Source organism: Coregonus clupeaformis, unplaced genomic scaffold (assembly GCF_020615455.1).
Source record: "Coregonus clupeaformis isolate EN_2021a unplaced genomic scaffold, ASM2061545v1 scaf0787, whole genome shotgun sequence".
In the NCBI taxonomy this organism is placed as follows: domain Eukaryota; kingdom Metazoa; phylum Chordata; class Actinopteri; order Salmoniformes; family Salmonidae; genus Coregonus; species Coregonus clupeaformis.
This window is the reverse complement of record NW_025534242.1, coordinates 182,696-206,724: the sequence shown is the minus strand read 5'-3', so window position 1 is coordinate 206,724 and position 24,029 is coordinate 182,696. Positions and strand designations below refer to the sequence as shown.

Sequence of the window (24,029 nt, the reverse complement as noted above, 5' to 3'; positions counted from 1 at the left end):
TTACTTAATGGATAATAGGAGTTCAAGAAATAAGATACAGCTCTGAACACCCCAACCCCCCCCCCCCCCCACCCCAAATGCATATTATGCTACACAGGTTACCATGGTAATCAAACTCAGTAAACTGTTAGAGAATGGGAGATGGATGACTCTTTAAAATATGTTTTCTATTGAAACTTTATTTAGGGTTCTTGAACCGTTGCCGGAGAGGAGGGAGATGAAAGAAAACATGTTTGTGCTTTCTGGTGTTTTTTCAGTGACCCTGAATGAGCAAAGCTCTTTCCACATTGACAGGAGAACGGTTTCTCTCCAGTGTGTGAGAGCTGGTGTATATCAGGCTGTGTGTATGCGTTGGTGTGTGCTCAGGGCTCCTGACTTCCTGAAGCTCTTCCCACACTGATCACAACTATAAGGCTTCTCTCCTGTGTGTATACGTTGGTGTGTGCTCAGGGCTCCTGAATTCCTGAAGCTCTTCCCACACTGATCACAACTATAAGGCTTCTCTCCTGTGTGTATACGTTGGTGTGTAATCAGGGACACTGATTGACTGAAGCTCTTCCCACACTGATCACAGCTATAAGGCTTCTCTCCTGTGTGTATACGTTGGTGTGTGCTCAGGGCTCCTGACTTCCTGAAGCTCTTCCCACACTGATCACAACTATAAGGCTTCTCTCCTGTGTGTATACGTTGGTGTGTAATCAGGGACACTGACTGACTGAAGCTCTTCCCACACTGATCACAGCTATAAGGCTTCTCTCCTGTGTGTATGCGCTGGTGTATAATCAGGTCTCCTGAATGATTGAAGCTCTTCCCACACTGATCACAGCTATAAGGCTTCTCTCCTGTGTGTATGCGCTGGTGTGTAGTAAGGTGTCCTGATTGATTGAAGCTCTTCCCACACTGATCACAGCTATAAGGCTTCTTCTCTCCTGTGTGTATGCGTTGGTGTGTAATCAGGGATCCTGAATGATTGAAGCTCATCCCACACTGACCACAGCTATAAGGCTTCTCTCCTGTGTGTATGCGTTGGTGTGTAGTCAGGTTTCCTGACTTCCTGAAACTCGTCCCACACTGATCACAGCTATAAGGCTTCTCTCCTGTGTGTATGCGTTGGTGTGCAGTCAGCGTGGAATCTCGAGCAAAACTCTTCCCACACTGATCACAGCTATAAGGCTTCTCTCCTGTGTGTATGCGTTGGTGTGTAGTCAGGGCTCCTGATTGATTGAAGCTCTTCCCACACTGATCACAGCTATAAGGCTTCTCTCCTGTGTGTATGCGTTGGTGTGTAGTCAGGTGTCCTGACTTCCTGAAGCTCTTCCCACACTGATCACAGCCATAAGGCTTCTCTCCTGTGTGTATGCGTTGGTGTGTAGTCAGGTGTCCTGACCTCCTGAAACTCATCCCACACTGATCACAGCTATAAGGCTTCTCTCTTGTGTGTATTCGTTGGTGTGTAGTCAGGTGTCCTGACATCCTGAAACTCTTCCCACAGTGATCACAGCTATAAGGCTTCTCTCCTGTGTGTATGCATTTGTGTGTAGTCTTGGCTCCTGATTGATTGAAGCATTTCCCACAATCAAAGCAGGGGTAAGGCCTCTCCCCTGTATGAATTATCTGGCGAGATTTTAAGGTTTTAGATGCAGCGAAACGATTCCCACGCGGAGAGCAGTGGTACGGTTTCTCTCCGGTGTGAATCCGCTGGTGAACTATCAATTCCTTCTGCTTAGCAAAACTCTTCCCACAGTCAGAGCAGCAGTGGTGAGGTTTCTTCCCTTTACGTCTCTGCTGATGTTTCTTGAGGTGTTCTGATCTGGAGAGACTGTTCTCTGTCTTGTCAGCATCGTGATGTTGTTGAAGCTCACCAGATGATAAGCCCCTGCCACTGAGAGGGCAACGATTAAGGCTGTCCCCTATGAACCAAAGACATTGAATAGTTAGGTTTTGCAAACATGGGTCCATAAACAGATGGGTCATTCCACAAAATGAATGCCTTTTGCATCCCTTTGATATTCTTTCAGTAGAAATTGTGCACCAATATTCAATTTGAAATCTCTGTTATATTAAATAAAGTGCCCTTTAATACAGAACACATGGAGAATTCAATTAATACGATTTTTTATATGAATAAAGACTTGCTAATGTGACAATTCTGCATTTTGAAAAGTCCCTCCATCAAGCCTGTGTAACTTCTAGAAAGATTTTAACCTACATAATGCAATCATTTCTCCAAGTTTTACCATCATTGAGTACGGTTACAAGTGCAGAATAATACGATTAATTTAAATAGTCAATTGGTATAAGAATTTGATTTAAACGTTGACATGCTTTGAATGAAGAACAATTTTCCTAATAATCCTGTTTACATGGACACATCTGAAATCAGGCTACCTGATGGGACTTTGATAAATGCAAAAATTGCCAATCAAAATAAACGTTCTACCACAGCCACCATGTATTTTTTTAAGCATATTTAATTCTGAGTTTGGACAAATAAAGTTTGTATGTGAAATCTATTTCGAAGCTGCATATTTTCAGTTTTTCCAAACTCTATGCACTCGATCAAATGAAGGAAGCTTGCGCGGCTTGTGCTAGCACATGCGCAGATTAAATACACAGCTATAACTCTGATTAAAGCGTTTACATGTCCTAATAATTCTAAACATTGCTCAGAAAACCAGGTGTCTTTAAGGCGTATGCTTACTTCGGTTATGACCTCACGGCAATTAAGATAAGCAGAGTAAGGTGTTTACATGACTAATGCTATACTCGGCCTACTGCCATAATCAGTTTAATATGAAATGATTAGTGTGCATGTAAAGCCCTAGTTATTTGGTTACTTTGACAGTCATTTCTAAACATTATTTATTTCATGTGATTAGTTATTAATTTACGCCTGTCCCCTCATGTTAAGGTCAACCCTGTTACATGAACTGAACACTTGTTTTAAACTGATCCCAAAATTTTTTTGCAAAATGCTTTTTTATTTAGTTGAACATGTGCTCTTTATGACAGAATGTTAAAATGAAGTGAAATCTTTCTTCTTTTTTACCACGTTACACTTCTCAAAATTGGGTGGAACGACCAGATATTTTCATCAATATATAATGAATCAATGAATTGTTACAGATGCAGACTGTAGTCTAATCCATACACCATGGTTCTTACTTAATGAAATCAAATCTCCATGTTCCTCTTCTCCTTCTCCTCTCTCAGTTCCACTCTGCCCCGGTGTTTTCCTGCAGTCGACTAGACCCAGCAGTAAAGTACCGGGAGACGGTCGACCTGGGGACTCCTGGAGGGTGGAGGGGGACGGGCTAGCTTTGTCCTGTTGGCGGCAAGAAGTATTCTACATAGATTAACACTAAACCAAATATTTTATTAATTCAGTCTAAACCTCTGATTTGGGTGCATCCCTCGAATATCTAATTTTTCCGGAAATGTTCAATCGTTCACTACAACCCACAAATCTAAGAGCATTGGATTGGTGGAGGCATGGGCTAGTTTCCACCATATTTCTTATACCAGTCATTTCCTTTCAAACAGCGACTAAGAGGCAAAGCGAGAGGGATAACTGGGCCCAAAATCTGGTTTATGCCTTATTTGATCGAACATAAATTTCGTAACGATTAGGTTGTTAGGAGTGTATTGGTAAAAGTAGGACACCTGACATCCTGGCAACTTTGAGGGAGAAAAAACACGTATATGGGAGTAGTGCCTGGTCGTCACTAGTTACCACAAACAAAGGTATAAACCACGCCCATTACTACAATCTATTTTACTAAAATTAGATTATAACCATAACCTTAACCAAACTTCTAACTTCATGCCTAACACTAAATAAATACAAATACTATATATTCGTGGCTGTGGTAACTAGTGGAAACCCGATTATCTGCCCTCTCATTGGCTCATCTTGCCTCTTCCCCATTCCATTTTTGAAGACATTTATTTTCTTCGTTAGAGAGGCCACTTGAGTATCTGGTCAAATAATGGATAATGTGTTCGAAATCAGTGAAGGAATGTGAACACTTTGGGAGAAAGGAGAGATAATAAGGTCAGAGTCACAGATTCCTAAATATGATATAGTAGTAGGCTACTTTGTTGAAGGAAAAAAAATCCCAACAACCGTCAGGTTTTTTTTGTGCAGCCGTTTAAACCGAACACAGGAATGTGGAGGATCAAATTTGATGAAAACTAGACCTAGACATTTTATACAACACAGCAGGCCTATACTGTTAAAACCAGACTTACCCGATCCATTGTGGGAGCTACTGTTTCTTTGTATGACATTAAATGTTGTAGGCTACAGTACAGTTAGACTACTTTGTTGTAGTGTTCAGATAATGACTAGGTAGTTGCCGAGAGAAAATGACATTCTCAAGGCTGCAACGGATGCGCCCCTAGACTAGAGCAATCAAACATCAAAACTGAATTAAGTTAGGACAAAGAAACGTCTCATGTAGCCTAATCTTACTTCAGAAAGTTCCTGGATAACATTTTACGTGATCTATAAAAGTCGAGTAATGTCAAGAAAACGTTCAACAACACCCCCTTTCACTAAGAATCCTGTTGTCTGCTATCGTCTACTTTAACCTGACAGCTATTTGGAACACATGCACAAAGAGAGAGTATCTCAACAGGCCTATTTCTCCTGAGGGGGTGTCTGGGAATGACTGGTTCCGGTTATTCGCTGCTGCTATAATGGCAGCTGCTGTACACTACCAGTACAGATAGGACAACGAGCTATTTATACAAGTCTTTACAACGGGTGCATCCGTTTATTAATAAGTAATTCTACGGTCAAAAATAAACGTAAGTCTTTCTTCTAAAATAAGCTACAGCCAAATATACTGTATTTATAACTAACCCCCTTCTGTCTATGTATATAACTTGTATACAATAAAATAAAGTTGTTATTTCAAAATAACAGTAAACATAATGCTTTATAGCTACAATATAGCTAACGTTAGCTAGCTAATGACAAGCTCATCTCTGCTGCCTGGATGCTTTCACGTTTCTCTCGTCTGGATGTATTGCTGCTAGCTACCACATGGACAAGCAGTAGCCTACTGCAGTAGTCAGACTACACCAATTACCAATATTTTACTTTTACACTACACAAATATATGAGAACAGTCAGCCCTCGAATGCTAGCTAACTAACGTTAGCATTGACACTGTCTGTGTGCGGACTACAGGTTTGGAGGCCACTCTAAAGATTAACCCTCTATCCTGACACCTCTGGAGCAGTGCTGCAGGTAAAACATGGGTGCATGCAGTGACATGTACATCTTGGTGGGGTCAAAATAAATAACAAAGTGGGATGCATGTCAGCAAAGCCACAACACAACACTAAACAATACATTATTTGCACTATACCTGTGACAAACGGTGCCCACAAACTGTTAGGGCCTGCATAAAGCTGTCCCAACAGCAGAGTCCCAACACCTTACTACTGCTACACCTGGCTATCACGGAGCCTTGTCTGGCAGTGATAACAGTTCATTCAGCCTCATTTTCTGCCTTAAAAAAAAAACATAGCTGATATGGCCGACTTGACTTGCTTATACAAATGTGGTTTCTACTGACAAATGAGATGTACAAAATATGGCATAAGGGGACGACAAGCGGATAAGAGGCAATCCGTAATTTTGATTAAGACATTAATGAGCTAGGATGGACGTAGTCAATATAACTATTTGTTCAGCACTTTTGAAATGTACAGTGACAGAATTCAGAACATGGGCCGTTCTTACAGTGTTCTCCCTGTACACAAAGTCAGAACCGTAGGATAAATAAAGAGGGCATATAAGCAGACAATGAAAGCTCTTACAATATTTGATTACATTTCCCAAAAACAGGTTATAGGCTACATGGGCACGCCAAGTCAGATCAGTAGGTGAAAATAGACCAAATTATTAGGGTGAGGCACATGGGCTACTAACAGCTTACTACACAACATACACTTAGTATTACTTTCTTAGCTACAGCATACATATCTCCCTGGCATATTACATCATTTATGCAGCAGCATATAATACATTTTTGGACTCACCTTGTTGTGTTTTGCTCACTTGAACAGGAAGGTGGCGCGGCGGTCCTTCGTGGGATTTTGCAGTTCCGAGTTAAGTTGTTTTGAGAGCGACAACAAATCATGCTTAATTGACAGCATGGCCAATGTTGAATGTTTCTAATCTTAGACTTGGGACCACACAGCCACTCCACTGAATAGCAGGTTAGTGATTGCTTTGCAATGCTTGCAGTTAGCCACTGATTCCTTCCAACTTGTGTAATGTTTATGTCCAATGGCCGATGAGCACCGATACGTTTTATCTATAATTTCTCTTCATTATTTCTCTTTCTATGACAAGGATTAAGAAGGATTTGCCAGTAGATTGTCGACTTGATTCATGATGATGACTGCTAGCTAAGATTTTGAAAGTATGATGTTGACATGATCAGTCCAATCAAAGCCACTGTAGATATAACGTGTTTTGACATCATTTTATCTGTGGCCAATGACCTTGAGCGTTCTTGGATGGGCACTTCTAATGTAACTCTATGGCAGCACCCAAGGGGCTTGAATTTGAGGTCTATGCTTAGACTTGGCGGTGATGTAGTGTCCCCATGAGTGACAGAACACTGAGCCAATCACGGCGCAACACTCCGTATTTTCTGCACTGCCTTACTTAAGAAAACAAAAAAGAGACCATGTTAGTATGCAGCTTTATTAACTCAATTATATATTTTACATTGTTTGCAAACTGATATTTAACACGTATTAATGCCAAAATAACATGCAAAACAGGCAAGCCCCCAAAAAAAAATAAAACGTTTATTTTTGGGGGGTTAAAATGTGGGGCTCAAAACAGGCTCTGCCCCACCTGCCCTGAATGACGGGTCACCACTGGGTGCCTGATTAAGTTGTGTTATAATTAATATATATACTCATATGTATAGCAGCTAGAGGAAAGAACATGATAAATGTAAAATATAATTCCTCTTTCTCAACTTTCACTCCATTTCTCTCTCGCTCTCTTTCTCCCTCTAGGATTCGTCGCTCCACCCTCCTGCGTCTGTCTGTGTCTCCTCTCCCTGCTCCAGTACAGTCTGTGATGTCATGAGGGACTCTCTTTTCCATGATCCTCTATTCTCCATGGCCTCTCTCCGAGCTGCACCTCTCCGCCCTGGACCGTTCCCTAGCGACCGTGCTCAGAACTGTGAGCCATTGCCAGGAGCGACAGTGTAGCCGCCATGGAGGCGAGGATGATGTCACTCATTATACGACCTTCGTTACACCTGTGACACATGCAGGGTACACTCTTAGAAAAAAGGGTTCTTTGGCAGTCCCCATAGGAGAACCCTTTTTGGGTTATACATGGAACCCAAGAGGTTCTACCTGAAACCGAAAGGGGGTTCTTCAAAGGTTTCTTCTATGGAGAAAGCCGAAGAACCCTTTAAGGTTCTAGATAGCACCATTTTTTTGTAAGAGTGTAGTGTTGCCACGCACACTTCACGACAACACTTCAACCGTCAAAAGAAATTGTCACGATGCATGACTATGTCGATTATGATTTGTGTGACTTCATTGCGTCAGCAATCCACAAGAGTGACACGATGACATTTGGAGTTCCTGGTATCATTTGTTTGGCTTCTAACTGTTAGAGAAGATAGCTGCATCCCAAATGTCAACCAACATTATATAGAGAGTAGGATGCCATTTCAGACAGACTATTTGTAGGTCTATTCTAGTCTGGTGAATGGATGTGATGTTTAAATCATTGTGTACATTTATTGTTAGGCCTCATTAAATAAAGCTGATTATATTGTGTTATTTAATACATGGAGCGTACTTAGTGAAATCAAGCCCAGCATATACTTTTGTTTAAAAAGGGATAGTTTCACCCAAAATCATTCTCATGATAAATATTGCATTTTGCAAAAAATCTAAACAATTTCTATGTTTAATTGCTAGATGTGTATGAAGGCCAGATTCAGACTTCAGATATGCAGACTTAACACGGACAAGTCAATAAAACATGGACATTAGGCAATACTTTGGGACTTAAGTCGATGTTAAGTTCTCAAGTCTGAATCGTGTCTGACGTGAACAAAAGTGTGGGTTTATAGTCTTGTACATTCATGAAGTTACAGAAATTATTTCCCAGTTTGTTTTGCCATGACCCATCACACTCTACAACATTATGGGCAACAGTTTCCTCTTGCTAAAACACACACAGAGCTAAAAAACAACCAGCGCAATGACCAGTTTGTAAAATTATCTTGTTCCCTTTGAGATATACAAAGCAAAGCTTTTAGCCACAGCTCAGTCTCAAGCCATGAGCCCGCAACCCATGTAGAAATGTTCCAAGCTCTATAGTATACTATATTAAACCCTATAGTAGACCCTATGGTATACTATATTAAACCTTACTGTAGACCCTATAGTATACTACACTGCTCAAAAAAATAAAGGGAACACTTAAACAACACAATGTAACTCCAAGTCAATCACACTTCTGTGAAATCAAACTGTCCACTTAGGAAGCAACACTGATTGACAATACATTTCACATGCTGTTGTGCAAATGGAATAGACAACAGGTGGAAATTATAGGCAATTAGCAAGACACCCCCAATAAAGGACTGGTTTTGCAGGTGGTGACCACAGACCACTTCTCAGTTCCTATGCTTCCTGGCTGATGTTTTGGTCACTTTTGAATGCTGGCGGTGCTTTCACTCTAGTGGTAGCATGAGACGGAGTCTACAACCCACACAAGTGGCTCAGGTAGTGCAGCTCATCCAGGATGGCACATCAATGCGAGCTGTGGCAAGAAGGTTTGCTGTGTCTGTCAGCGTAGTGTCCAGAGCATGGAGGCGCTACCAGGAGACAGGCCAGTACATCAGGAGACGTGGAGGAGGCCGTAGGAGGGCAACAACCCAGCAGCAGGACTGCTACCTCCATCTTTGTGCAAGGAGGAGCAGGAGGAGCACTGCCAGAGCCCTACAAAATGACCTCCAGCAGGCCACAAATGTGCATGTGTCTGCTCAAACGGTCAGAAACAGACTCCATGAGGGTGGTATGAGGGCCCGACGTCCACAGGTGGGGGTTGTGCTTACAGCCCAACACCGTGCAGGACGTTTGGCATTTGCCAGAGAACACCAAGATTGGCAAATTCGCCACTGGCACCCTGTGCTCTTCACAGATGAAAGCAGGTTCACACTGAGCACGTGACAGACGTGACAGAGTCTGGAGACACCGTGGAGAACGTTCTGCTGCCTGCAACATCCTCCAGCATGACCGGTTTGGCGGTGGGTCAGTCATGGTGTGGGGTGGCATTTCTTTGGGGGGCCGCACAGCCCTCCATGTGCTCGCCAGAGGTAGCCTGACTGCCATTAGGTACCGAGATGAGATCCTCAGACCCCTTGTGAGACCATATGCTGGTGCGGTTGGCCCTGGGTTCCTCCTAATGCAAGACAATGCTAGACCTCATTTGGCTGGAGTGTGTCAGCAGTTCCTGCAAGAGGAAGGCATTGATGCTATGGACTGGCCCGCCCATTCCCCAGACCTGAATCCAATTGAGCACATCTGGAACATCATGTCTCGCTCCATCCACCAACACCACGTTGCACCACAGACTGTCCAGGAGTTGGCGGATGCTTTAGTCCAGGTCTGGGAGGAGATCCCTCAGGAGACCATCCGCCACCTCATCAGGAGCATGCCCAGGCGTTGTAGGGAGGTCATACAGGCACGTGGAGGCCACACACACTACTGAGCCTCATTTTGACTTGTTTTAAGGACATTACATCAAAGTTGGATCAGCCTGTAGTGTGGTTTTCCACTTTAATTTTGAGGGTGACTCCAAATCCAGACCTCCATGGGTTGATAAATTTGATTTCCATTGATAATTTTTGTGTGATTTTGTTGTCAGCACATTCAACTATGTAAAGAAAAAAGTATTTAATAAGATTATTTCATTCATTCAGATCTAGGATGTGTTATTTTAGTGTTCCCTTTATTTTTTTGAGCAGTGTACAGTGGGGAAAAAAGGATTTAGTCAGCCACCAATTGTGCAAGTTCTCCCACTTAAAAAGGTGAGAGAGGCCTGTAATTTTCATCATAGGTACACGTCAACTATGACAGACAAAATGAGAAAAAAAATCCAGAAAATCACATTGTAGGAATTTTAATGAATTTATTTGCAAATTATGGTGGAAAATAAGTACTTTTTTCCCCACTGTATATTAAACCCTATAGTATGGTCCCATGTAGCTCAGTTGGTAGAGCATGACGCTTGCAACGCCAGGGTTGTGGGTTCGATTCCCACGGGGGACCAGTATGAATAAAAACGTATGCACTCACTAACTGTAAGTTGCTCTGGATAAGAGCATCTGCTAAATGACTAAAAAAATGTATTAAAAAAATATTAGACCCTAAATTAAACCCTATAGTATACTATATTAAACCCTATATACTATAGTATATTATATTAATATTTTATTAAATATATTATATTAGTGGTAATAATAAAAAGTAAGAATAAAAATATGAAGACTTTTACTTCTATGCTGCCGACAACACAGCTTTTAAAGACAATTTCCCTGATTACAATCACATTCACGGTAAATGCTGCGAATGCCAGCTTAAGTGTTATTGCCTTTAAAATTCAACACCGCACCATAATGCAACTTTGATTGAATCCCAGGCAGAGTCATCTTATGTTCAGGTCTTCTGGTATTCAGAGTGCATCCATAATGGAACCCTATTCCCTACATAATGCACTAGAGGGAACAAGGTACCATTTGGGATGCAAACAAGATCATCTTCTATTCAGGTCTGGTTGTAGTCTTCTTGGTTCTGGGTTTGTTGACTGTGCTATAGAGCACAGAGGGCTCCTCCTCAGCTTCTTGTGCCTGAGGTCTGTTATGAAAGGAGACGCAACATGTCATCATCAAACTTCACTTCTGGGGTCTCATTTTAAGTCATCATGTAGATGTTAATACATTTAAACCAAACAACTGCTGGTCTACTTAACATACAAGTGTTGTATGCATTCCTAATTGTCAAGCACAAGTACCATTTAATTTAAAAAAATTCTGAGATGTTGTAATGGCTGGACTTGCTCACCGAGTGGCAGCACTGGGGGGGTTGAATTTCATAGCATCATACTGGACATCCTCATCCTCTTTCTGGGGTTGAGGCAGTTGGACAGTGGAGTACAGAGGCACTTCCTGGTTATTGGAGCAATAGGAGGTGGACATTGGCGTAGTGAACTTCACCCTGCTCGTCTGTGCTGCATTAGGGGCCATGGACATGCCTGAGACATTGTCATACACTGGACTGAGTCTCCCTGGAGAGGAGAAACGACAGACAATAGAAGCATACCTTGGGACTATTCCATTGGTTCCATTGTGTCAGGCAAGATTAATCGAGCACTGATAAAAAGTTCTGAAATAAAACAAATACTTTTTGACCTAAACGCACCTGTCCATTCCCTGCTGTGTCCCTTGTGTCAGATTTGGAGTCTTTCTTCATGTTAAAAATGAATAAATAATGAATGTATCATTGAATAACAATCAAGTTAGTAACAAATCAAAATGCGAAAGTGAAAGATGAGTCTTAGAAAGATGCTCACCTGAACCACATGAAGCCAGAGAGACAGAGGATGAGAACCACAACTACAATTCCTAAAGCTGCATTCTTCTGTTCTTCTGTATGTCCCATCAGCTGCACTAAAACCTGGTAAAGGGTTTTACAATACATATGTCTAGATCTTTTTGGAACAAATGTATTCTAGAAGAGGCCTCTGGTCCATATAAAAAACAACATATAAATAAAATTAGAAGCAGATGTTGTTGAGCAGATAATGGATTCATTTATTGATCTATTGAATACATTAACACACACCTAGTATTGTTGAAACATTACTCTACATTATACAATTATTTAATGGATAATAAATCAAATTTTATTTGTCACATACACGTGTTTAGCAGATGTTATAGCGGGTGTAGCGAAATGCTTGTGCTTCTAGCTCCGACAGTGCAGTAATATCTAACAAGTAATATCGAACAATTTCACAACATATACCCAATACACACGAAACTAGTAAGGAATGGGATTTAGGAATATATACATATATGGACAAGCAATGAGTTAATTAAATAAGATACAGCCTGAATACCCCCCACCCACCTCAACATCCCCCTCTACACACAAAGGCTTCACTAAGACATTTTCCATGAGGACATTTGGCCATTTAAACGACACGTGTGTGCTTTCTGGTGTTTTTTCAGTGACCCTGAATGAGCGAATACAGAAGTAAGGTTTCTCTCCAGCGCGTGAGAATGAATTGACTTTAATAAGCATATTGAGTAAAACATCGTTTGATACAGTCGCAAATAGTTATATTTTTTAAGAGAAACGGGGCTGGCTGATAGGATTCAGTTCCTCGATCGCTGTTGCTGCCCAATACTCCAGTACAGTAGGTGGCCTCATGCACCATAACGTTGGATGCCAACCGCCGATAAACCCCACAGAAGATGATCTATTTTCATTGTTAGGGTGGCCACTTGAGTATCTGGTCATATAATGGATAATCCCAACAAGTTTTACCGTCATGTTTTTTTGTCCAGCCATTTAAACCGAACAAAGAAATGTGGAGGAGCAAAAATGATGAAAACTAGGCCTAGACATTTTATACAGCACAGCAGACCTATACTGTTAAAAGGAAACCAGACACACCGGATCCATCGTGGAAGCTATCATTTCTTCAGCTTTTCTTACTCAGACAAGAAATGTGTAGGCTACAGTACAGTTACTATGTTGTCACAGTGTTCAGATAAGTATTAGGGGGTTGCCGGGAAAGCATTTCAGTCTCAAGGCTGCAACTGATGCACCCCTAGACCAGAGCAATCAAACATCTATTTAAATATCCAAGCTCAATTACATTATGACAACATAACGTCTCACATCTCATTTAACTGACTTCAGAAAGTTCCTGGATAAAATTTTACCTGATCTATAAAAGTCGAGTAAAGTCAACAAAACGTTCAACATCAACCCTTTCACTAAGAATCCTGTTGTCTGCTATCTTCTACTTTTACCTGACAGCAACTTGGAACAGAGTTCTATATTAGTCCAGATGTTCTCAAGGCTATTGTTGCATCTCCCTCCCTTCAGCCTTAGAAACATAAAGATAGACAACAAACACACTTTATAACTGGTGAAAAACTACACCTGATACTTCAATTAAGCAGGAAAAAGCACTTATTATAACAGATGTGTAGCACTGTAAGACACGTGTTTCTCTGTTGATTGTTTTAAACCTGTTTGATCCTCAGGACCATGACTATAACATTGAGTGTTGGGACACAGGGCAACAACATATCCTGGTCTCTTCTACATAATACAATTAAACATTTAAAAAATACATATTTAAAAAAATGAATATGCAATAAGCAATGAAAAACAAAACAAGAAAACATGAAACCACATAGCAGATGTGTGTTTTACAATTACATTTACATGCAAGCATTCGTTCCGCGTAACAAATCCCCAATAAAAAGTAGAATAGTAAGGTATAAGATATTATCAAGTGTATTTCCAGAGTGAAGAGAGAGAAGTTTGGTAGGAGACCTTACTGGCTGTGAGAAAACAGAAGAGTGTGAAGTCTGTGGTTGACATGACCTATAAGTACTGATGGGCAGAGCTGGCTTCCTGTCCCCATGATGCCTCTTCCTAACAACCAACACATAATTTGATTCACAATAAAAATGTGTGAACATCTTTTTGGAGAACACTTAATATACAATAAGGAAATTTGAAAGATATCCCAATTAAAATACGTTAAAATAAATGCAACAACATAATTTGACCACACTAATAGTCCTATGGCTTCTGTACTTCCGTATGTCCCATCAGCTACAATAAATGCTGGTGAAGGGATTTACAATAAATGTGTGAACATCTTTTAGGAGCAAACTAATTATACAAGAGGCCTATGCTCCTTAATTTTTTTAAATTATTATTAAAGTTTTTAAAAACGTTGACGTTGTTGAGCAGATAATATATTTAATTGATCGATCTATTGAATACATGAATACACACCTAGTATTGTTGAAACATTATTCTACATTATACAATTATTTAATGGATAATAGGAGTTAATGAAATAAGATACAGCTCTGAACATCCCCACCCCACCACACACACAGCACTCCTACTCCTAGACGCTTGACACATATCGATCCAGAGCTTCATATTATGCTACAAAGGTTACCGTGGTAATCAAACTTAGTAAACTGTTAGAGAATGGGAGATAAATCACTCTTTACAAAATGTTTTCTATTGAAACTTTATTTAGGGATCAGGAACCGGTGCTGGAGAAGAAGGAGATGAAAGAAAACATGTTTGTGCTTTCTGGTGTGTTTTCAATGACCCTGAATGAGCAAAGCTCTTTCCACATAGACAGGAGTAAGGTTTCTCTCCAGTGTGTGTGAGCTGGTGTGTTGTCAGGTGTCCTGAAATCCTGAAACTCTTCCCACACTGATCACAGCTATAAGGCTTCTCTCCTGTGTGTATGCGCTGGTGTGTAATCAGGTCTCCTGATTGATTGAAGCTCTTCCCACACTGATCACAGCTATAAGGCTTCTCTCCTGTGTGTATGCGCTGGTGTATAGTCAGGTGTGCTGATTGATTGAAGCTCTTCCCACACTGATCACAGCTATAAGGCTTCTCTCCTGTGTGTATGCGTTGGTGTGTAGTCAGGGCTCCTGATTCGTTGAAGCTCTTCCCACACTGATCACAGCTATAAGGCTTCTCTCCTGTGTGTATGCGCTGGTGTTTAGTCAGGGTTCCTGAATGATTGAAGCTCTTCCCACACTGATCACAGCTATAAGGCTTCTCTCCTGTGTGTATGCGCTGGTGTTTAGTCAGGGTTCCTGAATGATTGAAGCTCTTCCCACACTGATCACAGCTATAAGGCTTCTCTCCTGTGTGTATGCGCTGGTGTGTAATCAGGGCTCCTGATTGATTGAAGCTCTTCCCACACTGATCACAGCTATAAGGCTTCTCTCCTGTGTGTATGCGTTGGTGTTTAGTCAGGGTTCCTGAATGATTGAAGCTCTTCCCACACTGATCACAGCTATAAGGCTTCTCTCCTGTGTGTATGCGTTGGTGTGTAGTCAGGGCTCCTGATTCGTTGAAGCTCTTCCCACACTGATCACAGCTATAAGGCTTCTCTCCTGTGTGTATGCGCTGGTGTACAGTCAGGGCTCCTGAATAATTGAAGCTCTTCCCACACTGATCACAGCTATAAGGCTTCTCTCCTGTGTGTATGCGTTGGTGTGTAGTCAGGGCTCCTGATTCGTTGAAGCTCTTCCCACACTGATCACAGCTATAAGGCTTCTCTCCTGTGTGTATGCGCTGGTGTACAGTCAGGGCTCCTGAATAATTGAAGCTTATCCCACACTGATCACAGCTATAAGGCTTCTCTGCAGTGTGAATCCGCTCGTGAATCATCAATTCCGTCTGTTTAGAAAAACTCTTCCCACAGCCAGAGCAGCGGTGGGGAGGTTTCTTCCCTATAAGTCTCTGCTTGTGTTTAGTGAGACGTTCTGATCTGGAGAGACTCTTCTGGAGAGACGTCTTGTCAGCATTATGTTGTTGTTGAGGCTCCCCAGATGATAAGCCCCTCCCACTGAGAGAGCAATGGTTAGGGCTGTCCCCTGTGAAACAAAGATAATGAATAGCATGGACATCTGAAATCAGGCTACCTGATGGGACTTTGATAAATGCTGAAAATTGCCAATCAAAATAGACGTACTATCACAGCGACCATGTTATTTTTGATAAGCATATTTGATTCCAATTTCGGACATACAAAGTTTGTATGTGAAAACTATTTCTAAGCTGCATAATTTCAGTTTTTCTGAACTCACTGCACTCTCGCAAAAGAAGGAAGCTTGCGCTGCTCGTGCTAGCACATGAACAGATTAAATATGCCTACATGAATCTGATTAAGGCGGATTTACGTGTCCTAATAATTCTAAAGATTGCTCAGAAAACCAGGTGTTTTTAACAGCGTTGCTTCGATTGTCACCTTAAGCCAATTAAGATAAGCAGAGTAAGGTGTTTACATGACTAATGCCCTACTCAGCCTACTGCCATAACTAGTTTAATGTCAAATTATGAGTGTGCATGTAAACATACTCATTGTAAAGCACTAGTTATTTTGTTGCTTTGACAAAGTCATTTCTGAAGATTATTATGAATGTGATTAGTAATTAATTTACGTCTGTCCCTCATTTTAAGGTCAACCCCGTTACATGAACTGAACTCTAATTTTAATATGTTGAAACTATTCCTTAAAAAATATGTTTGCAAAAGAAACATTGAACATCTAATAGTCAAATCACAGAGTAAAAGCAGGTGAGCTGGTCCTAATCTTTGTCAATTTTATTCTGTTTTGTGGTGTAAAACTGTGCAAGTAAACCCCTTCACCCATACATAGACATGCTAGAAATGTTTTAACAAGTAAAACATTTTTGGAAGATTGCATTCAAAACAACCTTCCATTCCCTCTGTCACAAGCGGTTTTAGGGCTGATTTAAAGGACTATTTCACCCATGTAATGCACTGGCTTTGTTGTTTTCAGCAGTCCCCTGTTATGTTCAACCATGTCACTTTATTTGGCACATAGCACTTAGTATAGTAATAGTTTTATTCAATGTCTTGAGATTGGAAAACATGTTTATGAAGTTGAACATGTGCTATTTATGACCACATGATAATTAGGTTAATGTTTTTTTTTCTTTTACCATGTTACACTTTTAAAAATGGGTGGAACTACCCAGATTCTCATTAATATATAATTAATCAATTAATGACTAAAGTGCATAAAGATGGCAGACTTATGACATTAAGTCATTGTTTTAGCACTCTCCATTGAGTTTTGAAACTACGGTGCGCGACATTGTTCAATGTTCCAATAAATCAACACAATCTACTTTTTCAGTTTTCCAAATTGCCAGCGTCTTGAAGCTAAAATTGGGATCATGTTTACTGTGCTAATGACCATACCAAAAAAACTGTAAAGGAGAGCAATGTACAAAACAGTGAACTTAGCAAAAGGAGGAATTTGTGGTAAGTACATGCGGGCCGCCATCTTTATGCACCTCCGCTATTGTTACAGAAGCAGACTGTAGTGTAATCTACACACCATGGTTCTTACTTAATGAAATCAAATCTCCATCTTCCTCTTCTCCTCCTCCTCTCTCAGTTCCACTATGCCCCGGTGTTTTCCTGCAGTCGACCAGACCCAAAGCGGTTCCGGGAGGCGTTTGACCTGGGGACTCCGGGAGGGTGGAGGGGAACGGGCTAGCTTTGTCCTGTTGGCCACAATAAATATTAAACAGTTTATCATTAAACCAAACATTTGATTAATTTAGTCTACACCTCTGACTGATTTGGGAGCATCCCTAGAATATCTAATTCTTCCTGAAATGTTCAATCATTCACTACTTCCCACAAATCTAATAGCATTGGGTTGGTGGAGGCATGGGCTAGTCAAGAGTTTCCACCATATTTCTTATACCAGTCATTTCCTTTCAAAACAGAGAGGAAGAGGCGACTTGTGGCTTATTTGATCAAATATATGTTTCGTAATGATTAGGTTGTTACGAGTGTACTGATAAAAGTAGGTCACGTGACATGCTGGAAACTTTGTTGAACAGGAAAGTGGGGTGGCTGTCAGGAGACGTATTACAGACCACCTGGCTGTGTACATTTACATTTACATTTTAGTCATTTAGCAGACGCTCTTATCCAGAGCGACTTACAGTTAGTGAATTATTATTATTATTTTTCATACTGGCCCCCCGTGGGAATCGAACCCACAACCCTGACGTTGCAAACGCCATGCTCTATCAACTGAGCTACATCCCTGCCGGCCATTTCCTCCCCTACCCTGGACGACGCTGGGCCAATTGTGCGCCGCCCATGAGTCTCCCGGTCGCGGCCGGCTGCGACAGAGCCTGGATTCGAACCAGGATCTCTAGTGGCACAGCTAGCACTGCGATGCAGTGCCTTAGACCACTGCGCCACTCAGGAGACAAGGCAGAGCTAATGGCCGTACTGTTGGCCTTGCAGTGGGTGGAGGAAGTCAAGCCAGACAGAGTAGTTATATGTTCTGACTCATGTGCTGTGTTGATAAGTCTGCAATCATTTAGCTCACATAGCAGACAAGGCCTGCTAAATGAGGGAATTCAAATTCATGCCCGGGAGAGACAGATGGGTGTCCATATAAGCTTTGCTTGGGTCCCGGCCCATGTGGGGGTGGAAGGGAATGAGGAAGTAGATGTACTAGCTAAACAGGCCCTTAGGACACAGGAGGTGGAAGTGCCAATGAGCAAAGCAGAGGCTAAGGGAATTATATGGGCAGTGGTGGTGCAGGAACAGTGAAACAGTGACACTAAGGGCAGGCATCTATTCATTGTTTACATTTTAGTCATTTAGCAGGCAATGTTATCTAGAGTGACTTACAGGAGCAATTAGGGTTAAGTTGTTCAAAGGCACATTGACAGATTTTTCACCTAGTCGGCTCGGGTTACAGGCCCAACGCTCTAAACCACTAGGCTACCTGCCGCCCCTATTCCAGGTACAGAGTAAAGTAGGGGAGGATGGTAGGAATGGACAGAAGAGAGGAGGCTATCCTTACAAGGCTAAGGGTGGGACACAGCCAGCTGAATAAGTCATTAAATGTGGTCCTCTGTAGCTCAGCTGGTAGAGCACGGTGCTTGTAACGCCAAGGTAGTGGGTTCGATCCCCGGGACCACCCATACACAAAAAATTTATGCACGCATGACTGTAAGTCGCTTTGGATAAAAGCATCTGCTAAATGGCATATTATTATTATTATATAGGAAAGCATCCACCAGGAAGGTGTGATTAATGCCAGGAAACAGAGAAAGTGGAGCATGTACTGATACAGTGTGGGCAGTATGATAGGGAGAGACTGAAACTGTATGACGGATATTGGGGTACAGGAATTGAGTTTGATAAGCATTCTGAGTAGAACATCGTTAGCTAGATACATTCTCAAATATTTACATTTTTTAAGAGAAACGGGGCTGTCATATAGGATTTAGTTCCTCGATCCCTGTTGCTGGCCCACACTCCAGTACAGTAGGTGGCATAATGCACCATAACGTTGGATGACAACCGCCGATAAACCCCACAGAAGATGTATTTTGTGGCCACTTCCGAGTATCTGGTCATATAATGGATAATCAGATTTTCAAATCAGTGGAGGTGAACACTTTGGGAGGAAGGAGAGATCATTAAGTACTAGACACAGATTCCTACACATGATATAGTAGTAGGTTACCTTGCTGAAGGTAAAAAAATTCCCTACAAGTTTTACAGTCTTTTTTTTGTTGCCCAGCCATTAACACGGAACAGAGGAATGTGGAGGATCAAATATGATAACAACTTGGCCTAGACATTTTATACAGCAGGCCTATACTGTTAAAAGGAAACCAGACTTACCAGATCCATTGGGGAAGCTATTGTTTCTTCATCAGACATTCTGGCTCACACTGGTCATGCAGTAGCAAAATACACAGCTATCTCGACTTAAGAACTCATTGCAGAGATATTAGAGAAAGGAGGATCTAGGAATCTCATTCGTCAATGAATGGAGGAACGTATAACGCCTCACCCAGTAGACTGTAGAACAATCGCGTTCACGTTGTCATGCTGGTTCACGCGGTTGCCAAACTAATCGTAACGGTTGCTAAGCTAATAGTCACATAATCCCTTCTCAGAGTCTGGGTATGAGTCCAGAAACCTGCATATTTTCCTCCAAACTAGTTACTGTCACGATTCCAAAGCTATACGATATTACAGAAAACAAGTAAATTATCACACATACCAGAAAAGATTTGCAATGACGAAATTCGTAAACTTCTTCTTCTTCAGTGGACGTTAATGGTGGTTGGCATCCAATATCTTGCATTACTGCCTCCAACTGGACTATAGTATAAATCCATCATACTTTAGCGACAGGCAGAAATGTATGCAATTACTGTATTTCCCGGGAAAGGGTCATGCTTTTTCAATTTCAGTCAGGGGGAAAGTTTAGTTGTTTTTTTTGTCCAGGGGAGGGTCAAGTCATTTGTAATTGATTAAATGTCAGTATTTGTCACCATTTTGGAATTTACGTTTTGAATTACCATCTTACAACCCCCCCTCTCTCTCTCTCTCTCTCTCTCTCTCTCTTTTCTCCCTCTCAATTCAATTCAAGGGGCTTTATTGGCATGGGAAACATGTGTTAACATTTGCAAAGCAAGTGAATTAGATAATAAACAAAAGTGAAATAAACAAAAAAAGAAACAGTAAACATTACACTCACAGAAATTCCAAAAGATTAAAGACATTTCAGATGTCATATTATGTATATATACAGTGTTGTAACGATGTGCAAATGGTTAAAGTCCAAAAGTTCTTCACTGGGAGTTGCCCTTTTCTTGTGGGAACATTTCACAAATCTTGATGCTGTGATGACACACTATGGTATTTCACCCAGTAGATATGGGAGTTCATCAAAAAATGGGTTTATTTTCGAATTCTTTGTGGATCTGTGTAATCTGAGGGAAATCTGTGTCTCTAATATGGTCATACATTTGGCAGGAGGTTAGGAAGTGCAGCTCAGTTTCCACCTCATTTTGTGGGCAGTGTGCACATAGCCTGTCTTCTCTTGAGAGCCAGGTCTGCCTACGGCGGCCATTCTCAATAGCAAGGCTATGCTCACTGAGTCTGTACATAGTCAAAGCTTTCCTTAATTTTGGGTCAGTCATAGTGGTCAGGTATTCTGCCACTGTGTATTCTCTGTTTAGGGCCAAATAGCATTCTAGTTTGCTCTGTGTTTTTGTTAATTCTTTCGAATTTGTCAAGTAATTATCTTTTAGTTTTCTCATGATTTGGTTGGGTCTAATTGTGTTGTTGTCCTGGGGCTCTGTGGGGTCTGTTTGTGTTTGTGAACAGAGCCCCAGGGCCAGCTTGCTTAGGGGACTTTTCTCCAGGTTCATGTCTCTGTAGGTGATGGCGTTGTTATGAAAGGTTTGGGAATCGCTTCCTTTTAGGTGGTTATAGAATTTAACGGCTCTTTTCTGGATTTGGATAATTAGCAGGTATCGGCCTAATTCTGCTCTGCATGCATTATTTGGTGTTTTACATTGTACATGGAGGATATTTTTGCAGAATTCTGCATGCAGAGTCTCAATTTGGTGTTTGCCCCATTTTTTGAATTCTTGGTTGGTGAGCAGACTCCAGACCTCACAACCATAAAGGGCAATGGGTTCTATAACTGATTCAAGTATTTTTTGCCAGATCCTAATTGGTATGTCGAATTTTATGTTCCTTTTGATGGCATAGAAGGCCCTTCTTGCCTTGTCTCTCAGATCATTCACAGCTTTGTGGAAGTTACCTGTGGCGCTGATGTTTAGGCCAAGGTATGTATAGTTTTCTGTGTGCTCTAGGGCAATGGTGTCTAGGTGGTATTTTGTATTTGTGGTCCTGGCGACTGGACCTTTTTTGGAACACCTATGCAGAATCTGTGCAGAAGATCTGTGCAGAAGATCTCTCTCTCTCTCTCTCCAACTCTTCCTCTCAATTAAATGTCAATTCAAAGGGCTTTATTGGTATGGGAAACATATGTTCACATTGCCAAAGCAAGTGAAATAGATAATAAACAAAAGTGAATTAAACATTAAGAAAATGAACAGTAAACATTAAAATTAGAAAAGTTCCAAAATAATAAAGACATTTCAAATGTCATATTATGTACAAAAGGGAAAATAAATCAACATAAATATGGGTTGTATCTTCTGTGCATTTTCTTTAGTTGTTGGTAACCAACTTTAAGGTGCAATACCGCCACCAACTGGACTGGAGTGTGGACCAGAGACAGTGAAGGTCTAAATCCTATCCAATATTCTCATCTCACTAAGGAAACGAAATACATCTTTAAATATTACATCCCCTGAAGATTTCCCAAGCAGTTCACTTAATCCTGACTCTTCAACCCCATTACTCCTCAAAACGAATAACAATCGCTCCCTTTCCCTCACATATTTCTGGCACTGTTCCACTGTCTCCAGCTCCTCCTGACAATGATCACACCTCCCAGTCTGATATTTCCCCACCAGTTTCAATGTACTATTGAGCCTTGTGTGTCCCAGTCTCAGCCTTGTGACTACACTTTCCTCTCTTCTCTCTCGGCCTGAGGACCTCCCTGCCCCCACCTTTTCCTGGATCTTATACACGTGTCTTCCCTTTCTCTCCTTGTTCCACAAGTCTTACCATTTGTTTTTAACCACTGTTCTTATTAACCCCTTGGCTTCTGCTTTACTGATTGATAATTCCATCTCAACATTACACACGTGCTGATTGTCAAGTCACTTTTACCCCTACCTACATGTACATATTACCACAATTACCTAAACTACCTTGTACCCCTGCACATTGACTCGGTAAATAGCCTCGTTATTGTTATTTTATTGTGTTAATATTTTCCTTAGCTAATTTCTTTCTTACTTTTTAACTCTGCATTGTTGGGAAAGGGCTCGGCAGTTACATTGTATGTGCTTGTGATAAAATGTAAACTTAAATCACAGTTATTTATTTGAAACTATTGGTCCTCTGTGGCTAAATGATGCTCTCTGGTGTATTTTGAACATTGAGAGTGAGCTCCTGTGGTTGGATAAAATCATTTTAAAAAGAGGGAAGAAAATACATACTTTCTATTATATTGTTTTGCCTCTTGTGCTTGGGCCCAGCCCCTGACACACAATTGACCAGACACATTTACTTATTATGCAGTTTATTTGTTTATTTTTTCTTAATCAGTTACCCATCAAGGCATGGCCCCCCAGTTACCCATGTAGGCCTCCTACCTCTTCTCCTCCCCCAATCTGACGATTGCCACGTCTACTTCCGCTCCCCCTCTCCAACGCTCGACGTCGCCGGTCTACTAACCACCGGTCCTGGCAACCCATCATTACGCACACCTGGCAACCCTCATTACGTACACCTGTGCCTCATCATTAGGCACACCTGGACTTCATCACTTCCCTGATTACTTCCTTTTTATTTAGCCCTCTGTTGTCATCAGTCCTTAGGTGTTATTGGTTTTCCTCTCACGTTCAATACGCTTCCCATGTTTGTTCTTTTGTATCGGTTCAGTATTAAAACTCACCGTCTGCACCTGCTTTCTGACTCCCGGTGTATACGTTACAACGATTAGCAAAGCGGCAGCAAGCAGCAGCAGGCTGTTTACAATGAGAGTGGGCTCCTGAGTGCAAAGCTGTCATCCAGGCAAAGGGTGGCTACTTTGAAGAATCTCAAATATAAAATATATTTTGATTTGTTTAACACTTTTTTGGTTATTACATGATTCCATATGTGTTATTTCATAGTTTTGATGTCTTCACTATTATTCCACAATGTAGAAAATAGTTTCAATAAAGAAAAATCCTGGAATTAGTAGGTGTGTCTAAACTTTTGACTAGTACTGTGTATATGTGTAAATAGCTTTATTATTGTACATGTTTTGTTGCCTCTTTGGCCACCCACGGGCCTGGGCCCAGGGGCTTCAGCCCCGGTAAGGCCCTGCATTAATCCTGCCCTGATGGCGTCACACAATTATGCCAGGACCACAGCTCATGAAAAAAATCTATCTTCACAATAATTTAAGGGTTTCTTTGCAGTCTCTGTCCGCTGAAGAGAGTCTAGAGAAGTTAAATGGAATTTTGAAGTCGAAAGGAGATGGTTCCTCAATGTGGAAAAAAGTTAATGGATTAAATCGGGTTTTGGAGTAGTTTCTACCAACAGTCTCCTTTTTCTAGTGTTATGTTTATCCTAGGCTGCCTGTCATTTCATATTGTTAATTATTCCTAATAATTACTCTTTAGCTCTTGGAGTCCTGTCACGCCCTGGCTCTGGGGACTCTGTTATGTTGAGCCAGGGTG

General features: G+C 41.3%; 1 long non-coding RNA gene and 1 pseudogene across 1 annotated transcript; one reads left to right on the top strand and one right to left on the bottom strand.

Moving 5' to 3' along the window:
* Window positions 1–4,256: 4,256 nt before the first annotated feature.
* LOC121576329 lies at window positions 4,257–6,229 on the top strand. Its single transcript, XR_006659099.1, has 3 exons — window positions 4,257–4,812; window positions 5,198–5,257; window positions 6,082–6,229. It is a non-coding gene; the product is annotated as an uncharacterized LOC121576329 (long non-coding RNA).
* Window positions 6,230–13,338: 7,109 nt separating this feature from the next.
* Window positions 13,339–19,282, bottom strand: LOC121577391 (annotated as a pseudogene).
* Window positions 19,283–24,029: the final 4,747 nt, after the last annotated feature.